The 15,087-nt window shown below is 39.5% G+C and overlaps 1 protein-coding gene across 2 annotated transcripts in view; it reads right to left on the bottom strand.

Moving 5' to 3' along the window:
• brinp2 (bone morphogenetic protein/retinoic acid inducible neural-specific 2) overlaps window positions 1-15,087 on the bottom strand; it is a 186,222-nt gene that overhangs the window by 92,117 nt on the left and 79,018 nt on the right. The window lies entirely within an intron of this gene.

The following is a 15,087-nucleotide window of genomic DNA, read 5'->3' as shown; positions in this document are numbered from 1 at the left end:
AGCTTGCTGTCACTGATAGACATTGCTGTCCACATATTGTGACTGTGAAGACAGCATAATGTCTGCCAAAGTGGTATTTATCAAGTTAACATCAATCACTGCGATGGGATGGCAGCTCTGAATGCTCACATGTCTGAGACACACATAATTATCATTATTAAACCATGAACATTAATTAAATGGAGAAATCAGAGGACCTGATTTTTTTCAATCCTTGAAGTGTCTAATTTCAGAATCTGCCAGGTACCAAGCTGAAATAATGTCCCAATCACTTCATTTCCCTTTACTGCACCGACCCAAGCCCGAAAAATCGGAAAATGATACAGAAAGTGACATAACTTTTGATATAAACAACATACAGAGTCAAATTAACACATTTTTCCATACAAAGTTGACCCAAGTAATTAAATGGAATAGTTATTTATTACCTTTAACTATATCTTGAATCTGTTTCTGAACAAAAACAGCAAAAAATGTGTGAAGGACCAACTATCTACTACTATTGCTTTTTGTTATTTCTTAAAAATGTCTATTTTAAGTCTTGTCTCACTGGAGAGAGTACAGGTCCTAATTTATGGGTTATACCAGCACCTACGTTTAAAGGTCAGGTTTGGAGAGTGCTTATTGACAGATTACCCATGTGTCTTGACAAGATGCATTTACAATAGTTGCACCTTTTCAACATCAAGCTACAACACATTTCAGATTTCAGGTCCTCTTTGATACATTTAGCTATTTATTTTGCTATCAGATAGCCACCCAATCCAACCATAGCGCACACAGGGCCGCACATCCATGGGGTCCAAAATCCATGCCCTATCATATCATCAAAGCACCATATTCATTGGATTTTTCTGATGCAATCACCGTGTTTCTACTTCAGTGCTTTTACACAGAACCTTCAGAAAATGAGCATGGGTCATTTTACCTGACACCAGCCCGGTGTTCAGTTTTCCACTTTCAAGCACATGTAAAATATTAAATCGAATTATTGTTTCCCTGTCTCAGCATAGCCACAGCTGTGAGCTGTCCGTCAGCCCGTAAACCGTGGTCCCACTTAATATCTGCCAAGGGGGACCAGCGGTGATTGACACATGTGAGATGTGTGCAAATTAGTTTTCTCATTGCTGTAATTATATTTTTTGGAAGCTACATATTAATTTGATTTGAATTTTATACTAATGTAATGTTTTGACACAACACAACTTGTGTGTGATTCATCACATCAACACTGACTGGACATGACATCGCCTTTAAATGAATCCTAAGTCTTATATACCCAATAATAGAGGGATTCTCTTATACAAAACATATACTACAACGCCCATGTGTGTATAATGACTTGAGTTGGAAATCACAACCTTCCCGTGCACTCAAAGTATGAGGTATCAGTGGAGCATGAGTGGCGCTAAGGCAGGCGAGCAGTAATGGAAGCCGGAAGCTCACGCTGTGATACAGCACTTGTGTGTCACTCAAAGTGGTAACACCTATAATTATGCATCAATTTAAATCCTAATGAGTGAGTTATAAAAAAAAAATAAATATAATAATAATAATCACCCCCTTCATCTCACCATTTGAACAGACTACATCTGCAAGCTGAGGTTGGAACACGATAAAAAAGTAGACCCTAAAGGGAGCAAACATGGACGTTCAATGTGAACATATGATGACTGCAGACATGAAGGCAAACTTTCCACAAAAGACAAAGATTTTTGTTGATCACCATGAAAGCTTCTCACCTTGTGTGTTAATTCCAGTGTATGTATCCTTTCTTTTACACAGTGAATAAATTATAAAGAGCCAAATAAAAAGGTGCTTAGAAACAGCAGCTTTGGTAATGCGATGATGTGATTTTAACTCTTCATCACTCCTCTGCAAAATGAAGGCATTTATTAAACTGTACTTTTTCACACTAAAAAACTCTGAATCATTTATGAAACAAATGAAAAATCATCACAATTAGCACTTACAATTTGCTAAGATTGCCGAACCGGCTTCATAAAATATGACGCGCTAATGCAGAACATCAAAATGAAGGTGTAACCTTACACAGGTCAAATATGAAAAGTTTCAAGATGCGCACAGAGTGGTGCCACGGTGACACGCCTGACTGCTTTTGTGTGTTTTGACAAGCGTGTCAGCACCTGCCTCCACACAGATCTGAAAGTGTTAAGCCACACAACACTTCAAGTGTGAAGCCTCCTCCCACTGATGTGTGTGTGTGTGTCATTTAGTCATCTCAAACAAACATTAACACTGCTTTGGAGGTGACACTCTGAAGAAGACTTCATGGTGCCCTTCAGAAAAGTCAAGGCTTGCTCTTCATTTCACTGTTAATGACTAGCAGGATTGCTGAGTTGGAGCCTTCAGGGACAAATCAGCATTTCAGAACGGATATGTAAAGCGGTCGGAGAAGATGCTTTAAGTGGATTGGGATCCTGAGTATTCCCTGTTTATCTTACAAACAAATTAGAGAATTAATTTCAGGTGGATAAATGCAGGCTCAGACATGAAAAAAAAACACAATACTCAGGGTGCTGCATTTTTAATTTTCGCCCGCTGCACCGAGAGATTACAGCAGTTTGAAAAGGCAATTAGCAAAGTCATCTGTCAAACGAATGTATTTATGCAACTAAAGGCAGGAGGAAAACTTGATGAATAAGACCGTATGCTGATGCTGTTTCATGTACTGATCGGCCCAGAGGTACAGCTGGTGGAAATGAAAAATGTGCCAACTTTTGCTTGTCTAATTTCTTGTTTTGTTATGTCCTGGGAGAATCATCTGTCATAAATGTAAACAGCTATACGTTCCAATCCTCAGTGCCTGTTTAAAAATGTCTTAAATAGGTTTGAGCTGGAGTAGAAACTTAAGCAACTTTATGTTAAGTTGTGGTAAGTATATGTTTTGTATATGCTTCTTTTTACAGCTATAGATGATAAACACACATCATTCTGTATCGTAGCAAAACACACACGTTGGATTGTTGCCTTTTTGTTATACGTATAGTTCGGATTCTATCCAGCTAAATAGGACAACTGCTGTATTTTTTGAGGATTTGGCTGAGAATATGTACATCCAGCGGTGCTTCAAACAACAACTTAATTAGGGAACTAACATCCCCAAAGAATCTAACCATCTGGATTATTATTTTTTTTTTTTTTTTGTTAAGTCCACTGAAAAATACAAAGGGATTTTGTTTTTTCCAGATGTTATTTAATATATAAATACTTAGTAGAAGTATTAAAGTAGTCAATATTTTTTGTACTAAAGTCTGTCGTCTTTATAATCTACTCAAGTATTAAAAGTACAAGGATGGAGTGTAACGAGTGTCGGTGCTGCTTAGTCTCTTTTACTTATGTAGGTAATAAAGAAAGCAGTCCAAACTTCTGTCTGTACAGTTCAGTGGTTCTGTGGTTGCAGCAAACTGAGGCAGCTTAATGAACCAATGATAAAGCAGCTCCACCAAACCTGCGTGTAGTCGGCTGCAGAGCCACACTGCTCCGGCAGTGATACTGTAACTGTAATGGAGGTAGTGCTCCAATGTGTCAATGGTCGGGGGTTAGTCACTTGTTTATGAGTGTTTACACAACTTGAATAAAGAGTACAGAGGGATGAATTGTCACTCTCTTACTCTTACTCTCTTACTTACAGAACAGTCATTCATTAAACTTAAACAAATTCCTTGAAGTGATAATCATAATCAGTCAAATACCCAACAGGGTCTGTGTTTTTAAAATAAGCAATTCTGAGAAGAAAAAAAAATAAAACTCAATATAAATACTCAAAAAAAAATAAAACTCAATATATAGTACAGATCTGGCTTTTTAAATACTTAAGTAGTTACTTTATTACTTGACATCTCTGTTGGAAAATGGAATAAGAACCAATAAAAATATATCTAAATCAAAGGTTTCAGTGCCTTAATGTGGGGGAACATTAAAAAAAATGTATATATTATTATGATGTAAAATAAATATGATGGGAAGTAAAGGGACACCACAGCACAATTCAAAGCCTAGACTTGGAAGGTTGTTCTTTCCTGCTGTTTGAAAGTGTAAATATATAAATGGATCAAAAGTGGATCCAAGTACACACACACACACACATATATATATATATATGCACACATGGAAGCGATATTGATTCACAGAAACAAATGAATCGGTTTCCCACTCAATCTTTGACATTTGCCTTTCAAATGAAGTTCTGTAACACTTTGAAAACACGACCTCACACTGAAATGAGCGTTCACCACAACCTCCGGGCCTCCTTCTCCTCCGAGACCCCCGCACCTCCACCCCCACCCCGCCGCACACTAATTATAAGATGCATAAAACATGGCGCAGATGCCAGAGAGACAATAGAGGGGAAATTGTGAATTTTTAGCCCTGACATTTAATGTTTCGCCTTGCATTATTCACGCAGCCTTTTGCGTATTTACCCTTCTCTCTCTCTCTCTCTCTCTCTCTCTCGCCCCAACCTGGGGGAGCTGGAAGTAAGGTAAAAATAAATAAATAAATACAGGGCACAGACATGTTGAATCCATATTGGGGTGGAAGAAGGGGAGCAGGATGAGATGCGTGAGGGCATGTAGGTGGAATGGGAAAATCGACCACGTGCCGCACTTAAATAACATCTCAGTAGACGACAGTAGTCGAGGGGGGAGCCGGGGCTCATGCTTATTGGATTTTTTTTTTAAGCAGGCAAAGAGTGAGTTGTTGTACCGTGTTTGTACAAAACAGGAGAAGGTGAGTGGGGAACAGGAGGGAAATGAGAAACATGGGGAAAGCTTGGGAAGATAAAAACAAGGATAGACACATTGACAGACATGGTGGGTGGGGGTGTGAGGGAGGTGTTTAACAGGAAGAAAAAGGGGGAACTTTCTCTTTATACCGCCCACCCAGGCACTGAGCGAGCCGAGCCAAAGGCTGAGGTGAAAACGCTTTGACCTCCTGACTCGTTTAAGTAATTCCTGCTCCAGTTGGGAGGGCAGAGAATTATACGGGGAAGTCAATGTCCTAGCCTTCTCTCTCTCTCTCTCTCTCTTTCCTGAGTCAGACAAAATTACAACCTCCATTTTTCTCTGCAGCAGAGAACATGAATCTGCAGCAGAACTCATCAGCTCACTATCGGTGTGCTACAATTACCGCAGCTGGGAATCTTTATTGGATCTGACACACACATGTGTTCCATGTTCACGGATGTGTGTGTGTGTGTGGGTTCTGTATTTATTCCTGTGTGTACATATGCTGCCGAGCACCTGGGCCGGGCTCTTGGCAAACATTAGAAGCAGGTGGAGGTCCATCAGCATTAGAGGCCAGCTGTATTCCTCAACCCCAGCAGCTCTCACCACTCACCTCTCAATGTTTATACGAGTCAGCAGCAATAGGCGAGACCAGCTGCACACCTGCTCCTACCTCCATCCTCCCACCCCCCCCCTCTGTAATCTGGGCTCACCGCACACTGAGGCCGGAGGAGTGAGAGAGAGATGGACAAACACTCACGGAGGAGGATTGATGCTAACAAAACAGGATGACAGTCAAAGAGAGACAAACAGAGAGGTTAAGAGAGACACTGGAGAGGAAAAGACAAAAGGAAGAGGATGGCAGGGACAGAGAGCTTTCACATTTTGATGTGGGCTGGATGTGAATGGCAAACACTGGCTGGAGAGAGGACAAAGTGGATACCTGCCATCTCTGCTTGGACCCTCCCCCAGGCCATCTATCATTATAGCTACACATCACTCCACTCCTCAGCTCCTTGAGATAATCTGGAGAACTTTTTTTTTTTTTCAGAATCACCACAGTGTGCTGCCTGCCTTGTTTTTCACAGGCTCACCTCCACAGATGGGTCAAACAGTGGCCAGGTGGAGCTGCTGGGACAGGAACAGACTGCATTGTTGCTGTTGCAGGATAGTCCCTATTTCAAAGAGTAAAAGAGCCTTTGTTTTTACTATCTCTGGTCAAATATCATCTTTTTTGTTATAAATATAACATGTGAGGCTTTTTTTATGTCAATTATGCAAAAAATCATATTGACATATTGAAGACTATGAATGCCATGAGGACTGATCCCTATGGTAAGCCAACCCTATTACATTTCATCAGTCTGAGAACCCACTAAATGCCATTTTTTACAGCGTCCAAATGATCAAATATTCTGAAGATCTTCACCCCATAACTCACTAAAAACACCACTAAAGTTCACTCGTAGCAACCAATCAATAGAAAAAAGTAGGACAGACTTCACCAATTCATCACTGATCTCCTGGAGTGATGCAAAGGATCAATGACAAAATGCTGTATGGCCAAAAAAAATGTGCAAAAAAACAATCATCATTTGTGATGCTGTAAAACAACATTAGGATGCCGTAAAAACTGTATTTTCGAGGCTTCTGAGACGATACATGATGGGGCTGGCTTGTCATCAACAATGCAGAGACTGTCTTCTTACTCTTCTTTCAGTCGTGTAAAGAGGTCATCTACTTTGACATATTTGTTTTGGCAAGACTTATACTTACACGAACGCTGAAACCAATAACATTATTTGTCAGCACGAGGAGATAAATTTGACAAGAAATATTCGAAATCAGCTCGACAAGCGAAATCCATCCAAGTCTTCCCACTCACTGAAGGCAAACAGAGCCTTGCTGGGCGGCCACAGAACACAACTCAGCATCTATTTTACAGACCTCCGCAATCTGTCACCATCACATTAGCCACTTCAAATGATCTCCATCTTTAATTCCATCATGTTGTTTTTTCCATAGCTGCATAAACAGAAAATCCGAAAATAAAGGAGGAAAAACTTCATGATTAAAGCAAACTCCTGCATAAAGTCGTCAATAATATATGAAGACACCCCACCACACACTGAGCCCTCTTAATAAAAACAATCACACGATTGTTGATTGTAAAGTGATTAAAGGTAAAAAAAAAAAAAAAACAACAACAACACAAGTGACCTGCAGTTAAAAAGTGTGACTGGATTAATCAAACAGGAACAATTATAAGGGGCATTGGAGGGTCTGATTATAAGGAGATGTAATTGGCTTTCTCAGAGACTCAGCCTGGATTTAAACAAGCAGGTGGTAGGAACCTCCCCAAGTACTATGCCCACACACACACACACACACACACACACAAGCACAACCAGATTATGAAGCAGCAGAGCTAGCAGTAATGTCAGGGCAAAGCATAACGCTGATAATGTCGGGAGACACACTCTGATGGCCTGTGGTTGGAAACTGGAACTCCTACAAATTATATGCTGTGTTAGCTTCCTGTGTGTGTGTGTGTGTGCTGTACATCTGTATGTGTATGAGTGTATGAATGTCTTATCAGTGAGTTCTTTGGCCAATTTCCAGCTAGACAAACAAACAAGCCATATGGTCAATTAAAGCCCATCAATACCTCTGTTAACATCTTTACCAGCTGATAATTAAGAAAACAACAGCCTGTCAGCAGCACGCTCTGCTGAAAGTCATTTTCACCACTCGCACACCATACATATCCGACCCACTCAGCAGTGTTAGGAAAAGTCAGGACACGCTGCAAAACACTTTGTTTTAACACGCTACAAAGAGCCAGAGCCGGATTAACCCTCTCATGGGGCCTCGGGGCTAAGATATGTTGTCGGGCCCCATATCGATCCCCTGGCTGCTTCATTATTTCACCCCTACCCCCCGGTTCAAGCTGGAATGATTAGTTGATTATACATTCACACAGAGAATTAGGTGGCAATAAATTTAACCATTGATCTCAGTCAATCAAAAAAAGGTGCCAAATATGAAATTAGCATTAGGTTTACTGTAAGCTAATTGCTCCACGTACACACACAAACCATCAAGGAGCAACCAAAATTAATTAAAAATATAAATATAACAATAAACCTAAAAACAATTAAGGTCTTAAAAACATAATTATGCAGGCCCATATAATATGAAGGTAAAGTGGACCTTAAGGGCCCCCGTAGCCTGATAATCCAGCTATGTGACGCCATTATTGTTTGACAAATGAGCAGATTATACAATAATTATACAATAAAAAAACAATAGTAAAGTCATCTGACTTTATTTACTTTCTTTTTTATTTATTTTAAAACGATTGTACTGCTAATACACTAATGGAAACCCCCCTTTCTTTCTCTTCTGCTGTGTGCAATTGGAGAGCAATCACCTTGTTAGTTCAGAAAATTAACATTGAGCATAGGTATTTAACTGGGGCTAATAAAACGTAATGCAAATGGCTTTTGTGGAAATGAAAATGTGTTTAGAAGGAGCTTATTACTGATGCACGCAATTGAAGGTCATGTTTATTTTCTATACACCGAGCGTAAGCTGCTCCGAAACACACACACAGGACAACAGAACATAAAAGCACTGAGACGCAAAGAACCACAATAAAAGGCACAATCACGTACTGTATATAAACACAAAAGAGGAAGATGTATGTATCTATAAGTACCCATTCAGCACTCTCCTTCAGATATTAAACACACATGCAGTCTACAGATTACTTAGACTTCCTTTATGCTTTGTCCACGGCCACTGAATACAGATGAATAATGAGTGTAAGCCAGCTGGGAGATTGAAAATGCAATCGGCTTCTGATAATCACTGTTTTTAGAATCAAAGATCAGCTACTGTATGTCCAGGATTAACTGGCTGTAGAATGTATTGATGGTGTCATCCTGAGGCACAGGGCAGTGAACAAAAAGTTTCTTCTAACAGCAGTAGTACAATACATTATAATAATAATACATTTATTTTAGCATCCCTATTTCTAATTACTGGACTTTCCTGAATGCCCCACCCCTTGCCCTTAACCCCCCTCCCTTCTTCATTTTTCTCCAAGTATGCTTAACATAATTACACAAGCTGCTCACTTCTGAGTCAAGCTGCCCCATAAAGTTCCCTATATGTATGCTGCACTGCAACATCTCCTTTATTAGTTGCTATAGCAAGTTTAATCCTTTCCAAATAGGTCCGCACAGAGTCAGCTGGGCTTTGGTTGATATTCTGCCAGCAGCAGCAGCAGAAAGTAATTAAAAATAATTGTAGTTATTGAAAGAACCTGTGGTGGATGGGGACTCAAACTACACCATATTGTACCGCAATACAGGCATACCTGAGGTAACGTTACAAATATACATGAGTAATACATACCAATATACCAATATTCACTCGTGTGTGTCTGCCTTTCTAATGTCATTGTAATGATGTAGAGTGGTCACTTATGACGCGCCTAAGAGGCAATGTCCTAGGGAAAAGTAATAAATACACAATAGGAGACAAATGTCAGGTGGTAAATATATGTATAAAATAATACATCAAAGCGTCATTTGAAAAATTTCTTAAAGCTGTAAAGAGTTTCTATTAATCTCATTTCAGCTAAAATACACAGCATTGCCTAGTAACAGGTAGTAACATTTTGTGGCTAGTAAAGTACTCACTGTTTATTCTGCGCATACCTGAAATTAAATTAGCAACATTTTGCTGGCTAATCTGAGAACTTAATGTCAACAAGGCACATTTCTTGGACTTTAATAATTAGCTGGTAGCTAAGTTATTACAGAGCCAAGATGGCGATCATGGAAGTTGAGGTGTAGGTACGTATAGCAGTCTTGAAATAAATGCCACAACATGATAGCATACCAACAGAGGTTCAAAATCGTGGTGGGACCACATAATAATAATAATAATAATAATTGAAACCTTTATTAGTCCCACAATGGGAGCACACTGGAGGCTTCCGGTTGCGGGACAACCCTGCTATACCACTGCGCCACTGCTGCCCTAAAGGAACCACTGAACCACCAATGCTTACAATAATCAAAATCACATATAGCAAATGTTAGCGTGACTTTGTATTTGTGTAACAGATGTAAGCTAGCACCTATCTTAAAGTCATGTCACTTAGCTACGTTACAAATACTAACTGCACGATTGGTTCCTAAACTGTTGTCATAGTAACCTTTACAAACTCCCAGAGGAAAAAAAAAAAAACATGGCAGCTGAATTCAAATGTCATGACAAACATGGCAGTATCATAGCTTCTAATTCCTTACCCCAAGCTGATGCTAAATACAATCAGACAGCTCAACTAACAAGCTCTTAGCAGAACCATCCACAGCCGAATACAACGTTAACATATACAAACAGTTGGCAGATAATTGAGCGAGCATCAGTCCCCCATGTGGGCCATCAGATTACTTACTTACCAGTCTGACCACGTAGTTTAATAGGGCAGCCATGCAATTAGCACTGGTCTAAATGTAGCTGTAATGATTATTCCCACTATTACTCTGACAAAAGGGCTTTGACCGCAAACACTAACAAGCCACGATGCCTTCGTGATAATAGCCAGACCGACGTGCGTCATGATGGACAGGCTGATTGCTTTAGTGTGTTTAAATGTCAGCCAAATACATGTACTGTATGCATGTGCTCACGGTTGCTGGTTATATAAATGACTTAATGGGCGCCACTGCCTGCAGCATGAAGAGTATGAAGAGGCTTCATCCATAGATGAATCTGCTGATTGATTTTTTTGCTTTTGTTATTGCAGCGCTGATAATGTCAGTGTGAAGGTTGATTAGAGGTTGATTGATTTTTTGGTGGGGGAGGGTTGGGGGGGGCATTGAATTGCTATTAATATGGATGTCTCTCTATTATTCGAAAGCCTGGGCAATGATGCCACCATAAGAATATTTGCTACTACCTCTCGATAGTGTCATATGTGACAAGTAGCCGCGGGCACAGGGTTGACCAGCAGCTATGTTCTGCCATCTGCCAATACTGCTAAGTTGACAATAACAACCATTAATAGGAAGAATTACCCATAACAGAGGGCCCCATTGCTTTTAAAAGGAAATCCATAGATAAACAGCTGGTCATTTACCGCTGCATAGGTCACTTACTGACATGTGGATTATATCTGACTGGCATAAAGGACACAACCAGAGGACAATGTGCTGGACCTTTAAAACAAACCCCACATCTCATGCGCTGTTACACACACATGCACTTATTTTCCGGTCCATGGAAACAGAATAAAAGCTCCTCGGGCGGCAGTTTACCCAATGAATGATGATACTTATATGCAATCACTGTGCTTTTGGTTAGAAAATTTCTTTTTCTTTTTTTTTTTTAGGCAAGCCACAACAAAAGATTGCTCATCATCAGATACATTAGTTTAAATGTTACAAATGATGGGGCTATGTGAACGGATAGCTCTACATGTTCCTGAGGAATACTCTTTTAAAGGAACAGTTGGCTGTTAATTGAGCTGGCTTAAGCACTTATGGCCTATCAGAGCTCTGCCAGGCAGGCCATATGTGGACTAATGGGCGAACCATGGTGTTCCAATGAGTCCAGTGATAGAGGTGTTCAACTCTCTCACCTGCCAAATTGCACTGATCCACATAGACAAACATTAAGTTGGAAACACGGGTGGACAAATTAGAATTCTAAGCACATACTGTGTCAAAGCTCCATACCCTTAGCTAGAAATGTTTTGAGGGAATCTGTGACCAGGCACAGGACATGGAGCACCTGATTTGAATAAAAATGAGAAGCTAATTAAGTGTGGGAGATCTGCTACAAAAAAAACCTGACTTTGGCTCAGTATGCTGGGTTTATGATGAATGTTCTGTTTTTACTAGAGTCATAAGACAATACAAGCACTGTAGATTATTACTTAAAGTGACAGGTGTGACCAGAAGCATTATGTTTTTGTAGTCCGTATATCTGTATAGCTCAGAAACAGAAAAGATTTCAAGGGCATAGATTTGCTACTGGTGGGGACCAAAGATCTCGCAGGTGTTTTGGTGCTGCCAACCAACGTAGCTACACACGTGACACCAGGGAAAGGCACAGCCAATCACATGGCTGTATGTGTTACGGTAGGACCAGAGAACCTGATATAACCCAATCAGAATCAGAATATCAAGGGCTATTCTCATAAGGAAAACACTTTAACAACATATTCATTAGGACGAAAAAAATGGGGCTACTACGTTACCAACATTGCACAAATTCTGGAAATCAGCAGTGAGCTGGTTCCTAAAATAAAATGAAAACACAACACGGTCCAAAAATAAAAGCTCACCATCTGGCTTTACTTGTGACTTACAAAACCTTACATCATATGTGTAGCCATTAAATAAAAACACATTTGTTCCACAAAACGTATGCAGTACACCTGAAGTCTAACTGCTGGCACACTGAATCATTTTAGGTCTCTTATGTTACGAATTTAGGTTTAAAACTGCAAAATATGTTAATGTCTATAAATTATTTGAATTATTTGACATCATGCTGCACAGACAAACTTAAAATGTTACTAATTTGCATTCCAGACTGCATCAAAAGAAGCTTTATTATTATTATTTACTGCAGGATTAAGGGTGCATTATGGGTTCTCATGTGTGTACATATAATGGATGTCTTTTTAAATGAGCTTGACTTTATGGTGGTTTGGTCACATTTTGCACTGACAGGGGCTACGGCATCTCTTTTAAGCCTATTTCGTATGGTAAGTAATGGCCGCCCGAAGCTCATCCATCTTCAGTAAGTGGTGAGCAGGCAGGTGGAGAACCACAGGCCGTCTGGCAGCCATGAAAGCAAGAGCGTTTGTTCTAAAACTGTCATGTTTATGCTCATTCAGCGCTCTCCCACACAGCTGCCCCGGCCTTGCTTTAATCATACGCAAAGTTTTTTCTTTTGCCTGACCTATGAAATGAGGCTCAATCAAGAGAAGGTTAATAACATATAATAACACATTAAGCCGCGATGGGTTATTAAATTACATTCACTTTTCAGAGCACTTCAGAGCAAGTATGAGTGGGTGCCATCAGAACTTTATAAAGCAATTAAAAGTACATATTTCACTTAATTTTACCGGTCAAGCATTTAAGTAACAAATCACTTGTTATGGGAAATTACATGAAATTACAAGAGGAGAGGCTGTAGGGCTGTAGGGCTCACAGATTCCACCCTGATTCAGTTTGTGGATCCATGATGGCAGGAAATCACATTAAAAGTTTCTTAGTTTGCACTAAATCTTTGGGAATAAATTAAGAGTATTTGTTAGAATTGGTGAAGAGCAAACAAACCAGGAGAAGAAGCTGATGTTTCTGTTCACAAGGTGTCAGCACTGACAGTATCTGTCTACTCCCTAACTGATAAGGCTGCATGAACAAGGCCCACCTCATTAAAATCTGGTTTAAATCTTTAGTGCAGTGCAAAAAAATCAATAAATAAAAACAATAATAATTAATTAATTATTAAATAAAAAATGAAAAATACAAGTGAATCATGGTCTGTATAGACAGAGCCCAGAGCCGACATTAACATTAAAGCCCAAATTAATGCCAGTGTGACTCTCAATCATTAAACTGACTACTATGCACTTTCTGAGTTAATGCACCCCACCCCTCATACAGCAGCATCAACGCTGCAGCAGTCTCCTGCATTATCAGTGAAGGCTGAGTGCTTTGTCAAGCTGTGCTGGGATATAATGTGCTCCAACAGTTTAAAGAAGAAGAAGAAGAACCAAACAAACAGGAAAAGGAAAAAACGGGCCTGTTAGATGAGAGGCAGAGTGTCTCACACACTGTCAGGACATTTAAGCGGTGAGAGTTAATAAATGATGCAGAGCTCCACCTTCAAACAATAACCCTTAACTCTTCTACCTAAGGTAACATGTCATGTGCTAATCCATGGAAAAGGGTTAAACACATCATTCAGAGATCTCAGTGATGATTCTAAACCCCCATAATAGCCAGAAGGTTCAAAATATATCCATTAATTAACCCTTTCCACCCCACGGCCACCTTTTTGGGGGGCTTTTGCCAGCTAGCCAACAATAAAAACCATATCGCATATCAAATTAAACAGGAGAAACTCCACTACAAGCACATATAAGTCACATTTACACACATGAAACATAACTTCAACACCATGCAAATCGATTATTAATCATCAAAATAAAATTCTCAAATCGAAGTCGTCCCACTTGCCACATTGCTAGCTCTTTGATACTTTAAGTTACACAAAGGACACAAGGTGTCATATCAAAGCTGAGACCAATTGACACTGTTACGTTTGTTTTGCTATATTATAAAAATTTGGTAAATTAGCAGCCAAAGAATATGAAAAGAAAACGAAATAGTACATTTTCCAATGGCCCGTAAAGCGTGAAAATTCATCCCAAAAAAAAATCAAAAAAAAAATCTAAAACAGCTCTGGGCACGTAAAAAAAAGATTTTAATTTATTTAAAATTTTGAAAAATTGATAAAAAATATAAATACTATTTTTGTGTATAACTGTTTAATGTTTATGTCATTATAATAATGTAATTCACTGAAGAAAAAAGATGTTTAGTCCAAGCATACAGCTTAGAATATGCTGATTTTGTTTATTACTACTGTTTTTTTTTTTGCTGCGCTGGAGAATCGGTGAACCCAAGTGCTGTCGACTTATCCACGTGCGCGCCAGTCGCTAAGCTCTGATTCAACAGTCGCTGTTCAGAGGAGGGTTTAGCAAACGCTCAGATGTTCTGACAAATTCACATTTATATGAACAGTATAAGGCTGTATGAGACCAGATTGCGTCTTCATCCTTTCTTGCTGCTCATCCTTGCTATCAAATTACTATTCCTACTTATGGACTGACGATATATATAGATATCTATTACAATATAATCACTGTTTCATCTTGCTGTCATGTTTGCTCTGTACTGTATCATGTTTGTATCATGTTTGCTCCTCTCTCTCTCTCTCTCCTTCATCCTCTCTCTCCTCTCTCTCTCTCTCTCTCTCTCTCTCTCTCCTTCATCCTCTCTCTCTCTCTCTCTCTCTCTCCCTCATCCTCTCTGACTAGCAGCAGGACTGGTTCCCCCTTAAGTTGACGGGTCCTGCTCAAGGTTTCTTCCTCTTAAAGGGAGTTTTTCCTTGCCACAGTGCTCTTAGGGGGGTTCCTGTGAAGCGCTTTGAGACAATGTCTGATTGTAATATGCGCTATATAAATAAAACTGAATTGAATTGAATTGAATTGAAGTCATAACATAGGGATAAATGC

This window comes from Parambassis ranga, chromosome 17 (assembly GCF_900634625.1).
Source record: "Parambassis ranga chromosome 17, fParRan2.1, whole genome shotgun sequence".
Taxonomy (NCBI): Eukaryota; Metazoa; Chordata; class Actinopteri; family Ambassidae; genus Parambassis; species Parambassis ranga.
This window is presented reverse-complemented; position numbering and strand designations above follow the sequence as displayed.